Source organism: Mesoplodon bidens (genome assembly GCF_964165515.1).
Source record: "Mesoplodon bidens genome assembly, chromosome: 14".
NCBI lineage: Eukaryota > Metazoa > Chordata > Mammalia > Artiodactyla > Ziphiidae > Mesoplodon > Mesoplodon bidens.
Window position 1 is genome coordinate 36,888,216 of NC_138170.1, and position 22,133 is coordinate 36,910,348.

Here is a 22,133-nt window from a genome sequence, read left to right on the forward strand (position 1 = left end):
CACACACACACACACACACACACACACACACACACACACACACACACACTGGAGTCCCATCTCTCTGCTGTCCTCCTGACTCAGTTTCCCTGAAGAGCCAGCAGCAATCTTTTTCACTGGTGGTGGCAGAATGGGGGACTCTTTCCCCCTCCCAATGTCCTCCTCCTTTGGCTCTGGGATAAAAGTTAGACTGCAAACTTCTAGGGCACAAACACAGAGCCCGGCTTGCATAATCGCTACAGCAAACCTGCAGGGAGACCTTTTTCCTGTCACGACACACATAGAAACAGGCATTTTTGTACCACAGACTCACGTAAATAGCTAAAACTGCCATCCCAAGGGCCAAGGGGCTCCCTATCCTGCTTAGCAGAGCGTCCCTGTTTGCTGCACCCCTGCGTGTCAGACCACCCCAGCTGGGAAGGCAGGGGGACGTGCAAGCAGGGACTAGGGCTCCCACGCTGCGGTAGGTCCTGAGAACACGTGGACAGCTGACTCTCTCGGCTCCTAATAAACACGAGCCCCGCTTGACATTTTCCTGCATGTTCTTATATTTCCCAGCTGCCTCCCTGCCCCCATCCACACGTTCCCCGACACGGCAATTAATTGTTCTCTGCTGTTCGGCGGCGCTGGTGTATGCAGCCAGGCCTGCAGTCTTGCTTTGTTCCCAGTTTAATCACTGGCGGTCCCTGGCTGTCCCTCAAAAAGCAGACAAAACCAGCCAGCTGCAGACCCAGCTGTCAGCGAACCCCGACACTGACATTCAAGTGGCCACAAGAGAGCCTACAGAGCGCCCGGACAGGGCTCGTTCTTCGCCTTTCTCCTCCTCACAACGGACAGGCCCTGAGGACGGGAACGTGCGCGCTGGGCTTGGCAGTGGGCAGGAGGCTCTTGTTAACAGCTTGCCTTCCTGTTTACACGGGGTCTGGCAAAACTGTTAATTTCTTTCACGGAGGTGACAAATGGGAAAACCAGAACGCCAGGGAGTAGCAGCCTGGAAAACAGCCTCAGAACGACTTCTTGAATCAAAGCAGGAGGCTGTGGGTCAGGGGGAGGACCATCCTGGGTTCCCAGGCCTGCCAAAGAGGACCTGGTGTGCTTAGCTGTCTCTCTCGAAGACGCAGTGAGCCCCACCGTGTGGGCGTGCCTCTCCTGCTGTTCTACTTCCCACCAAAGTGGCCCACGACAGAAACTGTAAAGTCCCTGTGGAATGAGCATCTGCATTAGGACTTGCGGAGTCTGTCCCCATCATCCACGAGTAACCCTTGATCTGGGTCTGAAGCTGAAACCACTCCAGGAAATATATCAGGATTTGGTGGCCCCTGCCCACTGCTTGCCTCTGGCATCCTAAATCCTGGACAGCGGGGCTTCCCTGGTGGCGCAATGGTTGAGAGTCTGCCTGCCGATGCAGGGGACACGGGTTCGTGCCCCGGTCCGGGAAGATCCCACATGCCGCGGAGCGGCTGGGCCCGTGAGCCATGGCCGCTGAGCCTGCGCGTCTGGAGCCTGTGCTCTGCAACAGGAGAGGCCACAACAGTGAGAGGCCTGCATACCGCAAAAAAAAAAAAAAAAAAAAAAAGAATTCTGGACAGCATTCCTCACCCTAGCTGTACATTGAAAGCACCTGGGGAGAGTCTGATTTATTATTCTGGGGAGAGACCTGGGTGCTGATCTGTTTTAAAAGTTCCTCAAGGGATTCTAATGAGCAGCCAAGGTTGAGAATGTCAGGGAGGAAAAACGTCTCCTCTACCCTCTTAGGTTCTGTATTGAGGGGCTGCAAATTTAACTGACAAATACAGATTAACGGGAGAAAAGGCATACAAACTTCTTAATATTTTGCATGCACGGGAGCTCACATAAAAGAAGTGACACTTAAAGAAGTGGTTAGATTTGGGAGCTTATATGCCCTTCCTAACAAAGGAAAGAGGGTTTGGGCTTCAAGGGACAATAAATTATGGGGAAGTGACAAGGAAATATATGTGGAAAACCAGTGGAAGATAAGGGTAATTTTAGTAAGGTTTGTTTATGCAGACTCATCTCACTGGGGACTCTTGGCGATAAGAGTTGCTCTCCTCTTCCTGGTACGGGAACGGGTATCTCTTCAAAAGAGAAATTTATGCCCCCTTTTAGGTAGATATGGGGAGGGCAGAGAACTCTTCCTGCAACTATTGCTTCTCAATTGCCTTCAACTTAAAATAATCCTTATTCCAAAATGGCATCTTTGGGGGTGGCATATACTGATCGCCTTCAAGAACTACTAGTAAAGGATAAATTACTGTTGTTTTCATTATCAATTATTATTATTATGTTAAGTGCAATGCTAGCTTATCTCAAAAGGCTGTTTGTAGAGGTGAGGATGGAGGCAAGGAATGAGTTGAGGAGGAAGTGAATTCCAACAGTCACAGCCCCCCGCTAGGGTGAACCACAGCACTATTCGAGTGGGATTGGGGCATGGGTTTTCCTGGGATATAGGACTTTGGGTGTTAAAACTGGAAAAGTCAGTCCCCCCCCAACTAGCTCTGAGGGTGCCATGAGCTGTCTTTTACCATGTGGGTGCCCTAGGCCCCTGAGCCTCTTGAAGAAAGGAGTGGAGTTATTCATGCCTATATTTCCCAGTATCTGCCATGCAGTAGGTGCTCAGTATCCAGTTCCCAAATTTGCTGCCTCCTGTTTAATTCAACTAAGGTCCCTAATATTTTATGTAGAAATGTTACCATGCTTTCATGGCCTGGAGAGAGACACAGTGTTGTTTGTTCTAGAGAGGGAAGCAGCTTCAGAGTGGGTGGGCAAGCAGGCTGTAGGCTGAGCTTTGGGAGAGCATTTGCAAGCCTGTAGATACAGAACACCATGGATGCAAGCATCACAGAGGAATGGAGCTATTCTCACCACAGATATAGAGCTCATTTAAATATCCCTGTGCACACAATTCCTATCAAAGGAGCTGGATTGCAAAAAGTAGCTATTTTGGAAGTTTTGTCTCTTATGGAAGGAAAATCAAAATTTTCTCTCTCTCTCTCTGCTTCAGTTTTACATGGAGAGAGTGAATGAGGATTTGTGGAGAGCACTGCAGCTCTCTACTTGGGCTCTTGGAGGACTCTCAAAGCCTGACAGGCAGGCCCTCCCAAAGCTAACAATGAAGGCCTCCCCATCCCCCCACACTGCCCCCTCCTATCCTCAGTGTGGCCACCCCAGGTCCCTGCACAGCCCTGGGCACCTGCCAGGATCCTGCCCATCACTTGTCTGGGAGGCTCCTTCCCTGCCCCCATACTTCTACTCCTTCTGCAATGGTCAACTCAAGCCTATGTTCCTCCAGGAAGTCCTACCTGCCTCTCTCTCTTCTGGAAGTTTCCAAAGGAAGCAGAGTCCATATCACACTGCCCAGCATCCCTTTGTAATCCCTCCTGGAAGTAACCAGGTAATTTGTTCTGCCAACATTTTCTTTGCTGACATATTCTCTGCCCCACCTCCACTACTCCCCACACCCGACCATCAGTCCTGGTATTCCTGGAACTATGTGAAAACCTGGGTGGCAATGGTGTGCCAACCTGTTCGCCATGATGCATAATCAGTAAGAAAGAAGTTGGGGGTGAGGGCGGGGGAGCATCGTGTTGGCTCTGCTGCCGTGAGGCCCTGGGTGTGAGTTCTCTGTGTTGGGCATCCCTCCAGAACGTCAAGAGCCACAGGCTATCTACCACCGCTGCTGCCATCCCATTATGTTATCAGCTCCCAAATCGTGGCCAGATCCTCAGCTCAGCCCCACAGGGAGCAGCAGAGCACATGATCAAGGGCCAGACTCTGGAGTCAGCTACCCACATTCTGGCTGTGTGGCTAGCTCCTGCTGGTGCCTTCAGTTCCCTCATCTATAAAATAGGGATAATAACAGTACCCACTTCACTGCATTATTGGGAGGATCAAGTGACCTACTTTTGCTAAAGCAGAACGGTGTCTGAGACATAAGAAATGCTGGTTATTATTATTTAACATGCTTTGAATAGAAGGGAGAGAGGCCACCTGATTTGTATGAGCCCTGTGCCCTGAACTTTTCCCATCTCTGGGTTTGGTTCTTATTGCTAGAGGCAGTTCTGACCTCTCTAGGAACTTTTTACCCTAGCTGCTCCTGGGTTTCCTTCTGTGTCGTACTTTGCCTCCCCAAGAGGCCAGCCAGGGCCAAATTCTAAAAGGTTGTCTTTAACTGCCACCCTGATATAGTCTATTTGTAATTGCTTTGAATGTGTTAGTCTTGATCTCCTAAACTTCTGTGTGCTTTCTTTCTTTTTTTTTTTTTTGCTGTACACGGGCCTCTCACTGTTGTGGCCTCTCCCATTGTGGAGCACAGGCTCCAGACGCGCAGGCTCAGCGGCCATGGCTCACGGGCCCAGCCGCTCCACGACATGTAGGATCTTCCCGGACCGGGGCACGAACCCGTGTCCCCTGCATCGGCAGGTGGACTCTCAACCACTGTACTACCAGGGAGGCCCGCTCTGTGTGCTTTCTTGAGGGAAGCAATTCCGTCGTGTGCATTTTCTTTATCCCCCAACTATGCCTGACATAGTTCTAGGCACTGGCTGAGGGACACGTTAGCACCCGGGAGAACCCAAAAGCAATCTTCCACCCCCCATTGCCTAACATCCATAATACCAGAAGTAACACTGGAGGGACCCCCTTGACTTTGGCCATCTGGGTCTGGAGGCGGATTGGCAAATACACCTGCCTCGGATTTGGTAAGTTGGGATTGTAGAGTGATAACCCACAGGACATACAGCCCTAGCCTCTGTCCACTTCCTGAGGTTTGGAGTAAGCTCGAACAGCTTTATTGGGAGGCAGACAGGGGAGACGCCAGCCAGAGCCAATAAATAGATATCCTCTCTCCCTTGGCTTGATTTCCTCAGCAGTGTACCGAAATAATGCTGAGCCTAAAGCCTGCGGTAATAAAATAGACACAGGCAATGAAGGAGCTATAATTCCAGGCTATAGGGAAAGTTCCCTGGCTCTGCTGTGGTTCTCCATGGCCACCTTTATTTTACTGGAAAGGGAGCTGTTTGTGGCATCTCTAGGGTCCTTCTGGCATTTTAGAGCCTTTGTTGGAAAATGCTTTTAGATCAGCATTAAGTCTGTGTTGCAAGACTGGCTGAGTAATAAGTGAGCTAACCTATCCTATTTTCCATAAAGAACTCTAAATTCCTCCTACTTCTCTGAACAAAATATCTGTATTCCCACCCACACTCTCAGCTACCTGCTGCGGAGGATGAAACCCCACCAAGTTCTGTTTTAGCATAGCCGCTCCTGGGGCTGCGGGCCGGTCCTCCCTTCCAGCCAGGGTCCTCCACTCTGTGTCTGAGTTCTTGCATGGCATGTTAATGGGGCCAAGAGTCCCTCTGCCAGATGGGCTGAAACACCACAGCCTTACTGCAGTCAGCAGCCCTTGGAAAAGAGTCCAGACGTGAAATGCTTTGCTGTGCAGAAATTGTCAGCAAACAGCAAGACGGGCCCCCACCTGCCATGCACACCATATTCCTGCCTGGGCAGCCGGGCTCAGCCTGTCCCTTGCCTAAAAGGCCCTCTATTCTCCTAGGCACCTGTCAATCCTACTATCTTTCAACACTCAGCCCTAGCTCCTTCCTCTCTTGTATCTATTCTTTCAGAATGCACTTATTGAGAACCTGCTGAATTCCAGGGAGTGGACTAGGGATGAGGATACAAAGATGAAACTCACAGGCCCTACCAGCAAGGAGTTTCCAATCTAGGAGACTTCTCTGACCACTGAAGCCCACTGCCTTTCTTGAACTCCTTTGAACACCACCTGGTTGGTCCAGCCTTGGCTTTCGTTAATATTATCCCCAACTTACAGATGAGGTAACTGAGCCCCTGAGAGGTTAAGAGCATTGTCCATGGTCACTCAGTCAGTTGGTAGCCCTTCAGTGCTCAATAAGTTGGTCTTATTTCCCCAACTCATCTCTAAGCTTCCTGGGAGGGGACCAGACACTTCAGCTCCTCTACCCACAGCTTTCCAGCCATTTTGCAGACATTAAGTCCCCAGTAAAAGCTGATAACTTGCTGATTGCTCTTGGGCTGGCCCAAGGTCAGGGGGTTGCTCCATTTGGGATCCCAGGCCATCCCTGCATCTTGAGAGGCTGAGTTTCTTCCCCAGTGCTCTGGCCTCACACTCACCTCGGTGTGGCCTCCTGTTGAGAAGCAGCAGCTTTCAGCCTCCAGAAGGGGACATGCTCCTCCCTGTGGCAAACAGACTTCGCTTGCTCCAAAGGCCCTATTCTCAGGGCAGGCCCAGGTGAGAAGCCCTTAGGATGGGAGACCCTTACTTAAATAGGGGTCTTGGTTGCAGTCTTCTTCCTCAAAGAAAATCAAGTTACCCTGATTTCTTTTTTTCCCATGAACCATTTGTGGGGAACAGGAGATAATAAAGAAAGCCGACTTTTCCTCCAGAGGAAACTTCTCAGGCAGCTTCTTACGAATGACTGTGGTCTTGTCAGGAGGATTCAGTGTGAGGGGGGAGCCGGTAGAACTGTGCTGGGAGCTCAAGTGGACCCAGCCCCCGGTGGTGAGCTGGCCACAGGGAAGTCACCAAGGACCCTGGGTGCCTAGGCCTCTGGCCAAGAAAGTCAGGCCTGGTTGTCAGCCAGCCAAAAGCTGCTGTGCCCGTGAAAGTGTTCATCCATAGACACAGCCTCACCTGAAATGCCACAGTCCAAAGTCTACCTGTGGGTGTTTGTTCTGTAAGGACAGATGTACCAGGCAGGGGAATTTAGGAAGCAGGAAGTGAGGACTCTGCATGGGAATGTTTAGATCTCAGGATTCAAGTCAGAACCTATTGAGGATTTGTTTGTTGTCTTTGTGGCAATTTAAATGTCCATTTAAATCTCTCTCCAGAGCCGGCTGCAGTATCTGGTGAGTTGGGAGAGAAGCCTCAGGGCCTTGGAATTAAATCCTGGGGCTGGAGGAGCAGGGAGCGAAGTGCTCAGAATAGAGAGAGAAAAGGCGTCCCCCAACACACACAGAGATGCACAGACAGGCAGAGGTGGTCAGCGCCCTGGGGGAAGCTGACTAATGAGGCCTAATCATGCCAGAGGGAAACCAGCCAACTGTCAGGCTATCTTCCCAGAGCTTGAAGACCTGAAGGAAGGAGCAGCTCGCTGGCCTCAGAGGTGACCTTGCTTTCAGGGGCCAGGGAAAGGAGAGGACACCCTCTGGAGGAGTATTCAAGGCCAGGAGGACGTCAGGATACGAAGGTGGAGGTCCTAGGGCTAGGGTGGGCATGGGCTTCCTCAAGGGCAGGGGAAGGGAGAGGGATAGGACAACTTAAGACAAACTGGCAGCCAGTCAGCAGGATCCAGGCTGGCCGGGCGGTGACGGCCAGGAGACTGCCTGCTTCTGGGGCACCAGACACAGCCTCTTCCCAAACACCACAAAGCTCCAGCCAACAGAAAAGCCACCTGGGCCTCCTTGCACACTTTCCTGCTCAGGAGCCAGGAATGTGCTGCCTCCTTCCCTGACCTCACAGACCATACTCAGCGAAACAGCCGGATGTTCTCCAGATGCTATTTGCCTGCCATCACCTGGCAACAGGCAACAGGCAGAATGAGTAACTCTCACCCTTATTTTCATTTCTGTTTTCTTGAAATAAAATTCCTTAGAAAGAACTCTGAAAGCGAGGAGAAGAAATCCTAACTTGGTAACACCACTGAATGTTTCCATTTTTCAGGGCAAATCAATGGATTTTTTATTTTAATTTTTTTAATTAAAAAAATAAAAATTTGGGCTTCCCTGGTGGCACAGTGGTTAAGAATCCGCCTGCCAATGCAGGGAATACGGGTTCGAGGCCTGGTCCGGGAAGATCCCACATACTGCGGAGCAACTAAGCCCGTGCGCCACAACTACTGAGCCTGTGCTCTAGAGCCCGAGAGCCATAACTACTGAAGCCCACATGCCTAGAGCCCGTGCTCTGCAACAAGAGAAGCCACCGCAGTGAGAAGCCCGTGCACCGCAATGAAGAGTAGCCCCCACTCACCGCAACTAGAGAAAGCCCACATGCAGCAATGACAACCCAACGCAGCCAAAAAAAAACAAATTAAATAAATAAAATAAATAAATAAATAAATAAAATAAAAATTTTATTTTTAATTTATTTATTTTTGGCCACGTGGCATGCAAGATCTTAGTTCCCCGACCAGGGGTTGAACCCGCGCCCCCTGCAGTCAAAGCAGGGAGTCTTAACCACTGGACCGCCAGGGAAGTCCCCCTCTGGATTTTTAATTTAAAAAACAAAAAAAGGGGGGTGATAAAAAGAATTAACTAAGGAAACTATAAACAAAATTAAAAGATAACCTACAGAATGGGAGAAAATATTTGCAAATGATGTGATCAACAAGGGCTTAATTTCCAAAAAGCTCATACAATTCAACAACAAAAAAAACAAACAACTCAATCAAAAAATGGGCAGAAGAACAGACATTTCTCCAAATAAGAAATACAAATGGCCAACAGGCACACAAAAAGATGCTCAGTATTGTTAATTATTAGAGAAATGCAAATCAAAACTACAATGAGGTACCACCTCATACCGGTCAGAATGGTCATCATTAAAAAGTCTACAAATAACAAATGCTGGAGAGGGTGTGGAGAAAAGGGAACCCTCCTACACTGTTGGTCGGAATATAAGTTGGTACAGCCACTGTGGAAAACAGTATAGAGGTTCCTCAGAAAACTAAAAATAGAATTACCATATGATCCAGCAATGCCACTCCTGGCCATATATCCAGAAAAATTCTAATTCAAAACAATACATACACCCCTAAGTTCATAGCAGCACTATTCACAATAGCCAAGCCATGGAAACAACCTAAGTGTCCACTGACAGATGAATGGATAAATAAGATGTGATACATATATACAATGGAATACTACTCAGCCATAAAAAAGAATGAAATAATGCCATTTGCAGCAACATGGATGCAACTAGAGATTATCATACTAAGTGAAGTAAGCCAGAAAGATGTACCATATGATATCACTTATATGTGGAATCTAAAATATGACACAAATGAACTTATCTATGAAACAAAAACAGACTCACAGACATAAAGAACAGACTTGTGGTTGCCAAGGGGGAGGGGGTTGGGGGAGGGATGGAGTGGGAGGTTGGGGTTAGCGGATGTAAGCTATTATATATAGAATGGACAAAAAACAAGGTCCTACCGTACAGCACAAAGAACTATATTCAATATCCAATGATAAGCCATAATGGAAAAGAATATTTTAAAAAAAGAATGTATATACGTGTATAACTGAATCACTTTGCTATACAGCAGAAATTAACATAACATTGTAAATCAACTGTACTTCAATTTAAAAAAAAAGAATTAACTGAAAACGACAGTGGCAAGAAGCTAAATTAGCTCATACAGTTTGAAAATGAAGATAAAGGTTTTAGTGAAGTTCGTACTTCCCCCAGATGACACATGGGACAGGGCCAGGTGACCTCCCAGCCTTGCTCACCACATCACACCACCCTGGGCCCGTTTTGAGGGAAGAGCTTAGCCCAACCACTTCTACCAGGTCTAACCTGAGGCTGGGATATGCCACTAGCCATTTTAGGGAAGTACATTCATGTATACTAAGAGTTGCATAGATAGCATATAAATTTATACAAAATAAAAATTACATGTGTGCCTGAAATAACATAAAGTGCATTTGCACATTTTCTGGAAAAATAAAGGTGGTGTTCAGCTTGGTCCTCTGTGGATGCCCTGACAGAAGGTAAAAGAGGTGGTTGCCTGCCATGGCTGGGCCTGACGTGACATAGAACTGAGCTGACCCCATCGCATGCATTCGGAGATGGGGTGTGGGGCTCATAGGGTACCCTCCCCATTCCAAAGACAACACTCAGCTCTGTCAAGCTCTCCTCACCGCCTCTAGCAAGTCTGCCCACAACCCCTGAAGGCTCCTTTACTCACTTCTGCAGCAGAGATACTCCGTGAACACCCGTCTTTGAGGTCAGACCTGCTGCCACACAGAATCCAAGCAGCTTTGGGGCTCTCCCATGTGCCTGCTCTGCCCTATTAGCTGGACCATACGATTCTGGCAGTGAGGGGTCTTACTCTACCTCTTGCCCATGTTTCAGAGGTGTGTCTGTGATGAAGACCCAGTTTCCACTCTGACAGCCCCACTCCCCCACAACACCCACATACACACTAGTTCTCTCCGGTGGTCTGGAGATTCCAGAGGCAGGTGACGAACACAGGAACAGCTTGAGTCAGGGCCCCAGCTGTAACTCTCCTGGCAGCTACTGCTTTTTTAAGGTGAGGAATATGACTGTCCCTAGGACTTCAGGCTAAACATCAGATGAAGATGTGGAGTCCCTGATCCTTTCATTCTGGGGTGTGGGCCAGTGAAGCAGTGTGCTGACATACCCCTCACCTCCTCGCCCCACGCACAGCCCTGGTCCCACAATAGACTCTTTGGTAGAGCAGGAAGGAGGTAGTGCTGGCTGCTTCCACAGAGCGGTGTGGAAGACCGCCAGGATTAGGGCCCACCCCGGCCGGGGATGAAACAGAAGGGAACTGTAAAAGCAGGAGAGGAAACAACTCCAGCCTCTACACATTGACCACAGCCACTCCAAGCCCGGGCTCCCTCCAGCTCCGGGGCTGCCATACCACTGGGGATCCCCAGCCTTAGGATCCAGACCCACGCGACCATCACACTGAGGGCGCCAAGGATTCAACAGCACCTGTTGCACAGTGAGGACCTGCATTCTGACTAGAAAAGAAAGCAGACAGACATGGTGTGTGAGAGGCCAGCAGGCAAGCCCCTGGGGAAGCTCACCCACCAATGGGACCTGCCACCTGGTCCTCAGAGAGCGGGAACCTCTGTGAACATTTGCCTCCATGCCTCTGGAGCTTGGAGGAGCCCTGCGGGCCACAGACTCCTGGCTGTCCCAGCCCTGAGTCATCACAGCCCCAGCTGGTCCTGCAGCCAGAAAACCAAACCACTGAATTTCAACCAAAGGGCCTGAGAGCTTGAGAGGATTCAAACAGGGCCACTAGTGCGTGGTCCTGCAACGAGCCTAAGCGGAACAAAGCAGGATAGAGCTCTGCCAGGAACCAGAAGAAAAGAAACCCTCCACTGGCACCTGGGCTGAGGCCCACTCTGCCTCCGGAGACCTTGGCTTGGCACCAGGGTGAGGCTTCCCAGAAGTGCTTGACAAAGATACTCCGGAAGTCTCTATGGTGCTTCCAAGTTCATAGAATGTTAAAGTAGGAAGGGACATTTTGTGGGATTTTCGCAACTCCTTTCTCTTCTCTGGGCCACAGTTTGCATATCTGTGTGAAGAAGAGATTGGACCAGATCTGCAGACCTCAACCGTGTCTGCACATGGGAACCGCCTGTGGATGCCCCATTCCACAGGTGAGCATCACGAGCTCCAGATAAACAAAGTAATCCAGGGGGCAGGTGTGGGGAGTTGTGGAGGAAGTGCTGCCACCAGACTGGCCAAGAGTTTGAAATTGTTTAAGTGAGGTGATGGGCAAATGGACCGGGGGAGGAAGTATTGTTCTGTTCACTCTTTTTTTTTTAGAATAAAAAGTTAAGAAACCAAAACTAGATACCCTAAAACTGGCTATGCCTGGGTGTCACCTGGAACCTATTAAATTGGAATGTCTAGGGGCTGGGGCCCTGGCACTGAGGTTTTCACAAAGGAGTCCCCAGGTGATTCTGCTGTGCAGCCAGGATTGAGAACCCTGGGCTAGACACTCTCCATGGTCCCCACATGCACCTGAGCGGCTGAGCCACCTGCACCTTCCACCAGACACAGCAAGTCACACTCTGGTCCCATTTGCTCTAACTTCCTGCTGCAGGAGCCCTTCCTCTCAGAGGGGAATGATGGGAGCTGCACTTGGAGCAGGGGGTCCCTGCCAGGCCTTCACCCGGGTCCTCTAGTCAGTTCAGTCTGCCCCAACCCCTGGTTATGGTGGCCCCTCAAATTGGCTGCTCCCCAAGGCCTCCAGGGGAGGGAGCTCAGCACAAGCTCAGGGAGGGTGCAGGCTGCTCTTCCAGGTGCATCAGGAAGCTCAGGGCAAGACCATTCCCTCTCACCCACACAGTGAACCTGAACTTGAGCCTCAATTTCAGTCTCCTCATATGGCCAGGTGCTGTCAGGCCTCCCACCTCTCAGAACACAGTGAGTCACATTCCTACTGCATTTGGGTTGACCTCCCAGCAGACACTGAACGTTCCTGGGACTGCTTCCCAGCATCCCTTTTTTCCCAGTTGCATTTCAGCGTCTGGGACCAGGAAGGAGCAAACAGGCTCAGTTTGGATTTCCACACAGGATGCTCAGCTTGCTGGGGCCCCTGAGAGTTTCCACCTGCTTTCCCTGCCCCCTCAGCCCAGAACACCAACTGCTGCAGCACGTCCCCAACTGCAACATCACCCTCCGCCATCCTCGATATTGATACATGCCAGATTTCCCTGCTCTCTTCCCCACACTGGTGCAGCCGTTTGCATTCCACACTCCTGTCAAACTTCTCAGACGTTCCCTCCCCATCCAACCCTTTGTCCTTTGTCAGTAACTAACCAGCTCTGCAAGGCAGTGTGGACCTTTCGGAAATTAAGGAACTTCTTAGGTGATGTTGCCACTTTCTCACATAAGTACTTCCTACTGCCTTTCTGGAGCTGAAGTTGGTTCTCCAGTTTGGCATTGGAGGCCTTTCCCGTCTCATTTCCCATTACTTCCCTATTAAAAACAAAAACAAAACTTAAGCCTTCTGCTTTAGTCAGTCTGGTCTGCTTATATCCCCACAATGTACCTTTAGGTTTCTGCTCAGGCTAATTCTCCTGCTTCGAAGAATGGATTGCCCTTCTCTCTACCTGCCATCCTCAGGATTTGTCAGACCCCTTTAACAACACTAGTAGAGGGTAAACCTTCTTGAGCACTTACTGTACCAGCAGTACTAAGCGCCTCATATGCATCATCTCATTTACTCCCCACAAAACCCTGAGCCACTTAAAAAAGAAAAAACAAAAAAGGACAACACTTTAGGTTTACAGAGAAGTTGCAAAAACAGTACAGAGAGCTCTGTGTACCTCTCACCCTGCTTCCCCTAATGCTAACATCTTATACAACCACAGTACAATTGTCTTTTTCTCACAAATGTCCTTTTTCTGGTCAAGGATCCCACATTTGAGTCGTTGTGTCTCCTTGTTCTCCTCCAGTCTGTGAACAGTTCTTTTGTCTTTCATTATTTTGACTCTTTTGATGAGTTGCTTTGTAGAAAGTCTCTCAATCTGCATTTGTCTGATGTTTTTCTCACGATTAGGTTGAGATTATGTACTTTTGGCAAGAAGACTACCGAAGAGATGTGGTGCCCTTCTCAGTGCATCGTACCAGGAGCCACATGATGTTAATTTGTCCTATTTTTGTAAATTTGTCATGTTAACCTTGATCACTTAAGATGGAGTCTGTCAGGTTTCCCCACAGTAAAGTTACTTTTTCTCTTCATCATTTGTAAGTACCTTGGGGGAGACACTTTGAGATTCTACAATGTCTTGTTTCCCTTCCAACTTCGGCCCACTGAGTTTGGAACCATCCGTGGATCTTGCCTGCAGTAGTTATTACTGTGATACAGGCCTAAAGGTGATTTTGTATTTCATGAGGGTCCCTGTTTTCCCCATTTTATAGACGAGGACACTGTGTCTCAGATCTGTGATGTAGCCCAAGGTCCTAATGCTAGTAAGTTAGAACTTGGGCACCAAAGCACTGCCTCTGATGCTAAGCTCTTTATTCTCCTCCTCAGGGAATGAACCACATGCTGGTGGGTGGCACCTCTTGTAGTCACCTGATCTTCCACATGGTCTCCTCCCCCAGACACACAGTTGGTTTCTGGAGGGCAGGAATTGGATCTCCTATCTAATTGCCCCAGATGCTGAGGGCAGGGCCTGGTGTCCAGCATTTGTGGACTGAGTGGTCCTGGAGGATTGAAGAGGTCACGCATGACAAGGGGAGAGGGTGGAACCAAAAGAAAGTCCAGCTTCTTTCCTTTCCGCCAGCCCACAAGGTATTATGGCCACAGATACACCCAAGTCTGCGAACCAGGGGAGAATGGTGGGCAGGGGACTCAGGAGAGCAGACACCAGCAGGGGTGTGTGAGCCAGAGGCTGACCGGTGGGAGGAGGTGGGAGAAGGTGGGAGAAAGTTCGAAAGAAAAGGCAGAGGGAGGAAGAAGGACCATCTTACCCAGCCCATCATTTTACAGATGAGATGGCCAAAGCCATTGTTTCAGGGTATTATTGATTATAATCAGATTCTCAAGAACAAAGCGGGGCTTATTGAAAGGATTCAGAGAAGGCGTTTACTGAACTCATTGGCAGGACGTACAGCCTGGAGGGGGCTTTTCAACTGAGGTGCTCCCGCTGACTACTAGCCTCTCTGTGCCTCTACATTCACATGTATCTGTAATTCCACAAATACTCACTGAGCACCTTTATGTGGCAGCAGCGTGCTAACTATGGGGAAGAAAACTGTGAGCAAAACCAGGGGTCCCCTTGGCACATTGGAGAGGGGTTGGTTTTGTCTGACTTGTCTTCTCAGGTCGTGGGTGGGGTGATCTAAGCCAGAAGGAAAAGCCAAAGTGACAAACATACTGAGTGACATCCTCACTCATGGACCAGCGAGGGCCGGTGATGCGCTCAAGGTGGCACGGGGCTGCAACTTGGGTCTTTCAATGCTGATTTCAGGGCACATTCATATTTGCTCACTTTCTGATGCAGGGGCCACACGGTGGAGGGGCTTGAGTGTGATGCGGGGGTTTATGAAGATGTGCATGCATGTAGGACCAGGGCTGAGGGCAGGTAGCTGGGCGTGTGGGAGGACTGGGGGCTGGATAGAGGAGGGGACTGTTCATAAGGAAACCACCGGCTGAAAACACTGAGAATCAGCCTTCGGGGGCCAGTTTCAGGCTTCAGTTTCCAGCTCCTGGCTTCTCTGCTCCTACGGCAACCGTCAGCCCACTGATCTGGCAGCCAAGGCTGAACGCTCAGGACCTGAACTCCAGGTTTGCACAGTGAGAGGAAGGTGGAAGTGAAGAACAGGCATGCTGAGTGCGGTGACCAGCACTGGACTAGAAGCGGCTTTGGACTCTCGTCCTAGTACTCAGGACAAATCCCTTCGCCCATCAGACCCCAGTCCACTTACTGGATGCAAAATGAGGGCTGGCTCAGAGGTTTTCAGTCTGAATCACCCAGACACCTTGTGACCTGGTAGATCCCAGACCCACCCCAGAGATGGGGTGCCGGGGGCCTGGAAGGAGATTCAGGGACATGCCTGGCTAACCGGTGCTCTCAGGTGGCCCTGGGCCATCCTCAATCCTGGACCACACTTTGACCAACAGTGGACTTGGTCATCTCTGGGGTCCTTCACAGCATTTCCCTGAAAAATCCAAGTTTCTTTGGGCCACATAGAGGGAAGGCCACTATCCTCCAGATGCCCCTGCCTATTGGTGTGGGGTGGCCCAGCAGAAGTGGCTGGGTGGCCAAGCAAGATGCCTGCCTACAGGGAACCAGCAGTCAAGCTTGGGGGAGCTGAAGTGGAGCCACAGAACCTCCATGCTGTCTGCTCAGGACTCTGAGGTCACGCTGACCTCCATCTCCCATTCCCTGGGCTGGCCTGGCCACTTCAGATCCTAATCAGGCCAAAGCTCATTTGAACATATTTGTATGCCAGAGAGCAGAGTTCAGGGCCGAGTGCTGAAAGCACTTCGTGTTTTCCCAAATTCCGGGGGATCAACATGTTGATGAGACCTAATAGGAGCCCAAGGGGCTGGCCGGAGACCCCAGGACCCAGTTCCTCAGTGGAAAATCCACACTCACCAGATTATACCTTTGATTATACCTTTGAATCAATTTGCCCACTCTGTATGCATCATCAAAAGCTCCATCTTCAAAGCTTCCTTATGCCATAAAGCTGTCCCCATCCCCCCAGCCAAAATTACCTGCTTTTTCTTCTACAACTTTGTTAACCATTTTAATGCTCATCTCCCACCCCAGTTTAAAGTAGGCATTGTCCCATTTTTGTTTCCTGGGAGTCTGGCACATAGCAAGTGTTCATCAAATTGAAAATAGAATTGAATGAGACAAGGGGGTTAGTCTTCCAGTTCAAAAAATGAAGAAGTTATTGTGTTTGGTATTATATTAGATCAATCATTGATCTAACGTTATAGGTGCCAGAGTTTATTAAAATAACCATTTTGCAAAGAATAGGCTACATTTCCTGGCAATAATAACTATTCATAATTTATATTAGGGGTATCTACAGGAGCCCCAAAGATGAACTGCACAAAGTAGGAATGGCACCTGACAATACTTAGCATCTATTTTTTTTCTGAGCTTCAAATTGAGTGGATGGTTCTACCTTATAAAACCAAAAAGGACGATAAACGGGGAAGGAATTTTTCCCAGGAAGACACACAAGCCCACAAGAACTGCGCACACAGCTAGCAATTATGTTGGAAGCATGGCCTAAGAATGAGAGAGTTCCTCTTGACTCTATGGACTCATATTGATCCCACAAAAGACACGGAGACAGTTAGGATCCTTGGTGCAGGAATACTGGTGGAAGGGCAAAACCTATTTCACATCTGGGTCTGAGGTGGCCCCGGTGAGGGAGGTTTGGGACACCAAGTTCTCCAGGTTAATGGTAGTGCCTGGAGTCAACAGGGCTGAGGAGGAGGCATCTGCAGCCCATACTGAAAGAACTATTTCTCCTCAGAGAAAGCACTATTCACGGAAATAACTGGAAAAAAAAAAATGCAACCTTTGAGGGCTTCCCTGGTGGCGCAGTGGTTGAGAGTCCACCTGCCGATGCAGGGGACATGGGTTCGTGCCCTGGTCCGGGAAGATCTCACACGCCGTGGAGCGGCTGGGCCCGTGAGCCATGGCCACCGAGCCTGCACATCCAGAACCTGTGCTCCACAATGGGAGAGGCCACAACAGTGAGAGGCCCGTGTACCGCAAAAAAAAAAAAAAAAAAAAAAGCAACCTTTGGGACAATAGTTGCTTTGGGGTCTATCTGATAGACTCTGAGCAACTACTTCTGTGGAAAGTGGATGAAAATGAAAGAAGATGCTGATATGGTCTAGGACTCAGGTGGGATACCCAGGCCTGATAACCAACTTCCAGAAGAGGGGATGTGAAGGTGAAATCTTTTATTTTTTTAAAAAAAAAAGGGGGGTAAGCGGTTTGTAAGAGTAACCAATGGCCCAGAGACATTTATGAAAAAAATGTGGGAACAGTGTGGCAGAAAGAAACCCTGAAGCTCAATGACTGAGTCACACTCCAGGGGCATCCTGCCTGATGGTTCCCCATGATCAGCTCAACCACTAAATTGCAGCAAAGGGAGGAAAGACAACTAGTCTACTTCATGGAGCCTCAATTTTGTCACCTAGAAGATGTGTACAACAATCATTTCTACCCACAGGTTTGTTTACGAGGATTAAATAAGATCACAGCAGGACTAGTAGATGCTTTTCCTGAGACCAGAGCCAAAAGTACCTTGGCCTGGCTAAATAACATGTAATGGTCTGCATTCTAGTATAGAAAACACATGTGCTCTGCAGCTATTCCTGTAACTGAATGGGACATGAGCTCCATGCCCCCCCTATTTTTAGCATTTTTTTGGTTTTATGATTTGTCCTCATTGCTTGCTTACTTAAGGAAACCCATTTCATCATGGCCTGAGAAAAATGTAGTACTCAAAAATGTTTATAGCAATACAATACTTTTTATAATGCTACAAGGGTATTTGGGCTGATTGAGAATGTCCTCTTTTCCCCTCTGGTTAGGAACGCATGAAAAGTCAATTAAGCAGCACAGTTTGTTCTGTAAGTTAAGTTAGTGTGTAAGGCAGTTTGGGCACTGTTTATGGAAATGAAAAGTCTTCACCCGGTTTTGACTGCTTTACAGATGTCTCTTGCTGTGACAGGCTGGAAAATGAACTAGAGGAGAATGTGGGTGCTCCATATAGGGACTTGGTCAAGAAACTTGGCCAGGAAGCAGAAACATGGCGCTGCATAAGCGCCATGTGCCTGGGACCAAGGGCCAGCCTTCCGTAGAAGGTCTCTTCATTCTGGGTGACTTTGCCGTGAACCAAGGTGACAATAAAGAAGTTCCAAAGAAACAGCCCCTTAAGCCCAAACGAATGCAGATTTCAGTGACATACAAGGATGGGCCACTGAGGGACCAGGCCAAGGCCCTGCCTCTCTGCGGCTTCAGTAGAAGCCCTAAGAGCAGGTATGCCCTGGCTTCCCCAAGACAGCGTAGAAGGCAACATCCCGGCTGCCCCTGGCAAGCGCATGCATACACACATGCACACGCGTGCACACGCGTGCACACGCACATGCTGCTTGTTATTCACAAAAACAACCCACGGACTCTCCCAATATCTGTGGTATTCTCCCTACTGTCACATCTGATTGAAATCTCTCCCACGAGGGCAGCAATTCTCCAACTATCTCACAATTTTCAATCAGAAGTTCTACAAGCATAGAAACCACATGACCCCCAAATCGTACTTCTAAATATTCGCCCAAGAGAAGTGAAGTTGTACATGAACGTTCATAGCAGCTTTATTCATAAAAGATTGTAAATCCTCTTTAAAAACTGAAGCTAATTTACTTCAAAACCAGAATTAAGTTTTTCTTCGAACTGTCTATGGGAATACATATTGGCAGAGCGTCTGAAGGTGCTTCTGGGGTCAGCTGTCATGCTCACAAATGTCCAGGAACCCTAAAGCACTGCCCTGGCCTGGGTTTGCTGTAGAAACAAGCAAGTTGACCAGCAGTTGCAAGAGCCTCTCCAGAAGGCCCAACTTATCTTCGGTTTTCTACTCAAAATATTCTTATGTCTTTAGTATCAAAATCCATGTGTTCACCATCTGGGTCATCAGTACCAGGTTGCTAAGGGGCAGGTGCCCAGCTCAGCAGCATCATGTGCATTACCTCTTGATCTTTGTGATGTAACGAGACAGTGGGTTATGTTATACGGATTTTGCGGACGAGAAAACCAATCCCCACAAAGAAGAAGTAACTTGCTCAAGGCCACACAGCTGGTGAGTCTTGGGCTGGGATTGAACCCACGTGGTCCAGTTCCTGTAGTCGCTACGGTTGCCGCCTCACAGGCGGAATGAACCACTGAGGATGATCTCTGAGTTGCACCAAAGGGGAGCATGAAAGCCTCCTCCCAAGAGGGTATACACTGCAGAGTACTGCTCTGCCAGCTTGGCCAGGCTGTATTTCCTGCCCTGCAGTGTGTGTGCCACCCGGCCTCCACACACAGGAACGGCCTCACCTATCAGCTGGCCTTAGTGCCCTCCTGGGATGCCCAGACCAAGAGACAGGGTTTTAAAAGCCTGGAGCTCTAACCTTTACAAGTACTGGGTAATTCCTCATAATAGCCCTATGCAGGTTCTGTTAGCAGCCCTCACGTAACAGGCAAGAAGATGGAGACATAAAGGGGTAAAGAAACTTCCCCATCATCTCCAGCTAGTAAGGGGAAAAATCAGATCTAACATCCAGACCTTTTTCTGACACCAGATCTAAGCTCTAATCTCTGTCTTCTCAGAGGTTAGAGAAATAAGCCATGGGGGAAATGCTGGTGCAAGAAAATAAGGTCTTAGCTCCTTTGCTGTAGAATAGCCACTTCCGGGTTCAGTGGCAAAGCAGTGGTGGGACCAGAGGCTGCTGGCAGCAACCCCTCAGGGCAGGCCACAAACAAGAGGGGGAGCAGCCAATTCGAGGAAGGCTTTAATCACAGTCCTGGCTCAGAGCATATGGCAAAGCTAGCAGCAGGTCCCTACTCTGCCCCAGGGCTAAGAAATTCCCACTGGGCTAGCCCAGCCCTCTGCATCCCAGCAGCACATCTCCACCCCCATCTTCTGGAGATGGGCACTCTCTCGCACTGGGAACCATGGGGACTTCCTAATCAGATTAATTTTGGTCAATAATCTGGTTGGGAAGCTCTGATGAGCTTAGTGAGAAACTCATTCCAAATCTAATACAGATCTTCCTCCACTTACGATGGGGTTAGGTCCTGATAAACCCGTCCTAAGTTGAAAATATCTTAAGTGGAAAATGCATTTAATACACCTAACCTACCTAACATCACAGCTTGGCCTAGACTACCTTGCCTTACACTTACATTAGCCTGAAGTTGGCCAAAATCGTCTACTATGAAGCCTATTTTATAACAAAATGTTAATTATCTCATGTAATTTATTGAATATTGTATTAAAGGTGAAAAGCAAATGGTTATCCGGGTCCAGAATGATTTGTAAAACTGATGGGTTGTTCACCCTCCATGACCGGGCAGCTGACGGCGGGCTGCGGCTGCGCTGCCCGTGCCCAGCATCACAAAGGAATACCGGCACATCCCTAGTCCGGGAAAAGGCCCACAGTCAAAATGCAAGGTCCAGTTTCTACTGAATGAATATCACTGCCGCACCATTATAAGGTCAAAACATCCTAAGTTGCACCATCCTACATCAGTTAGAACCATCTGCGGTTCACTGCTAACAGGAAGTCCTTCCCTGGGCTTTCAGCGCACAGAGAAGCTGCTGCCTCCCATCCTTGCGCGCATTATTCCTCACAGCACGACCACACCCAGGCACACACTCCTTCCTCTTGCCTTTGGGGACAAGGCCGCTTTTCCTCCAGGCCCAGAGGAGGAGGAAGCCCCTCCCCCCAGCCCTCCACCAGCCCACTCACTGGCTGCTGTCTGATGCGACAACCAGGCGGTTGTCTGCTTGGTCTAGCGTGAGACGCCGAGCGGGCCGGGAGAGGCCCATTACGGTAAGAAATTAAAAAGACGCAAAAAGCCTTCTGGCTAAGACGGTGACGCAGCAACAGAAACAAAACTGACGGCGGCTGGAAGAAAGGCGGCGCCCACCGCTCGGAGGCAGCCTTTTGCGCGGTGGATGCTGACCCCTGCTGGCCGCGCGCGGGGACGCAGCGTGGCTGCCGCCGAGACTGTGACAGTGAGTCACCTCTGAGGTGCTGAGCCGGGGAGGACCCTGCCTGGGGGCAGGGGGCCTGGAGGGGAGGGGAGGGAAAGGCAGGGACGAGGGCAGAGGCCCCGAGTTCTAGTCCTGCCCCCCACATCATCATCCAGTAACAGGGCTGGCAGCCCCTCCCAGCTCTCAGACGCCATCAACTCCTCGTGTTTTCAGAGAATATAAGCAAGGAGGAAAAGGTAAGAGATATGCAATATAAATGGCGCTAGTATCCCTCCAGGGCCTACCTGTGCCTCCAAAAGGCTTCCCGCATTAGGGTCTTCCCCGGACCAGCCAATTCCAAGTCCAGAGCTAGTGAAGCCGCGTTGCCTTAACAGATGGTTACTGACTCCCTAATGGCTCCCAAAGATAATCAGGTCCTAACCCCTGGAACCTGTGAATGTTACCTTATAAAGGAAAAGGGACTTGACAGGTGTGATTATGTTAAGGTTATTGAGATGGGGAGAGTACCCTGGATTCCTCAGGTGGATCTTAAATGTTATCACAAGCATCCTTAAGGAGGGAGAAGGAGATTTTACTACAGCAGAGAAAGAAAACCGTATTACAAAGGAAGCAGAGAGAGAGATTTAAGATGGTACTCAGCTCATTTTGAAGATGGAGTCATGGACCAAAGAATGCAAAAAAGCCAGCTCTAAAAACTGGAAAAGACAAGGAAATGGATTCTCCCCGGAGGCTCTGCTGACATTTTGATTTTGGCTCCATGAAACTGATGGCAGATTTCTGGTCTCCAGAACTGAAAGAGAATAAATGTGTGTTGTTTTTAAGCCACCAAATTTGTGGTAATTGGTTACAGCAGCCATCAGAAACGAATACATGACCTTCTCCTCTCAAAGTCTTGTGCTGAGTGCTTAGGATAAAGCAGTTAATGAGCAGGACAGAAAATCCACTTCCTACCCCTAGAAATGTTTATAATCTCCCTCTCTTGGGATTTTAAAAAGCAACAGCCAAAAAGTCATTAATCGGGCTTCCCTGGTGGCGCAGTGGTTGAGAATCTGCCTGCCGATGCAGGGGATACGGGTTCGTGCCCCGGTCCGGGAAGATCCCACATGCCCCGGAGCAGCTGGGC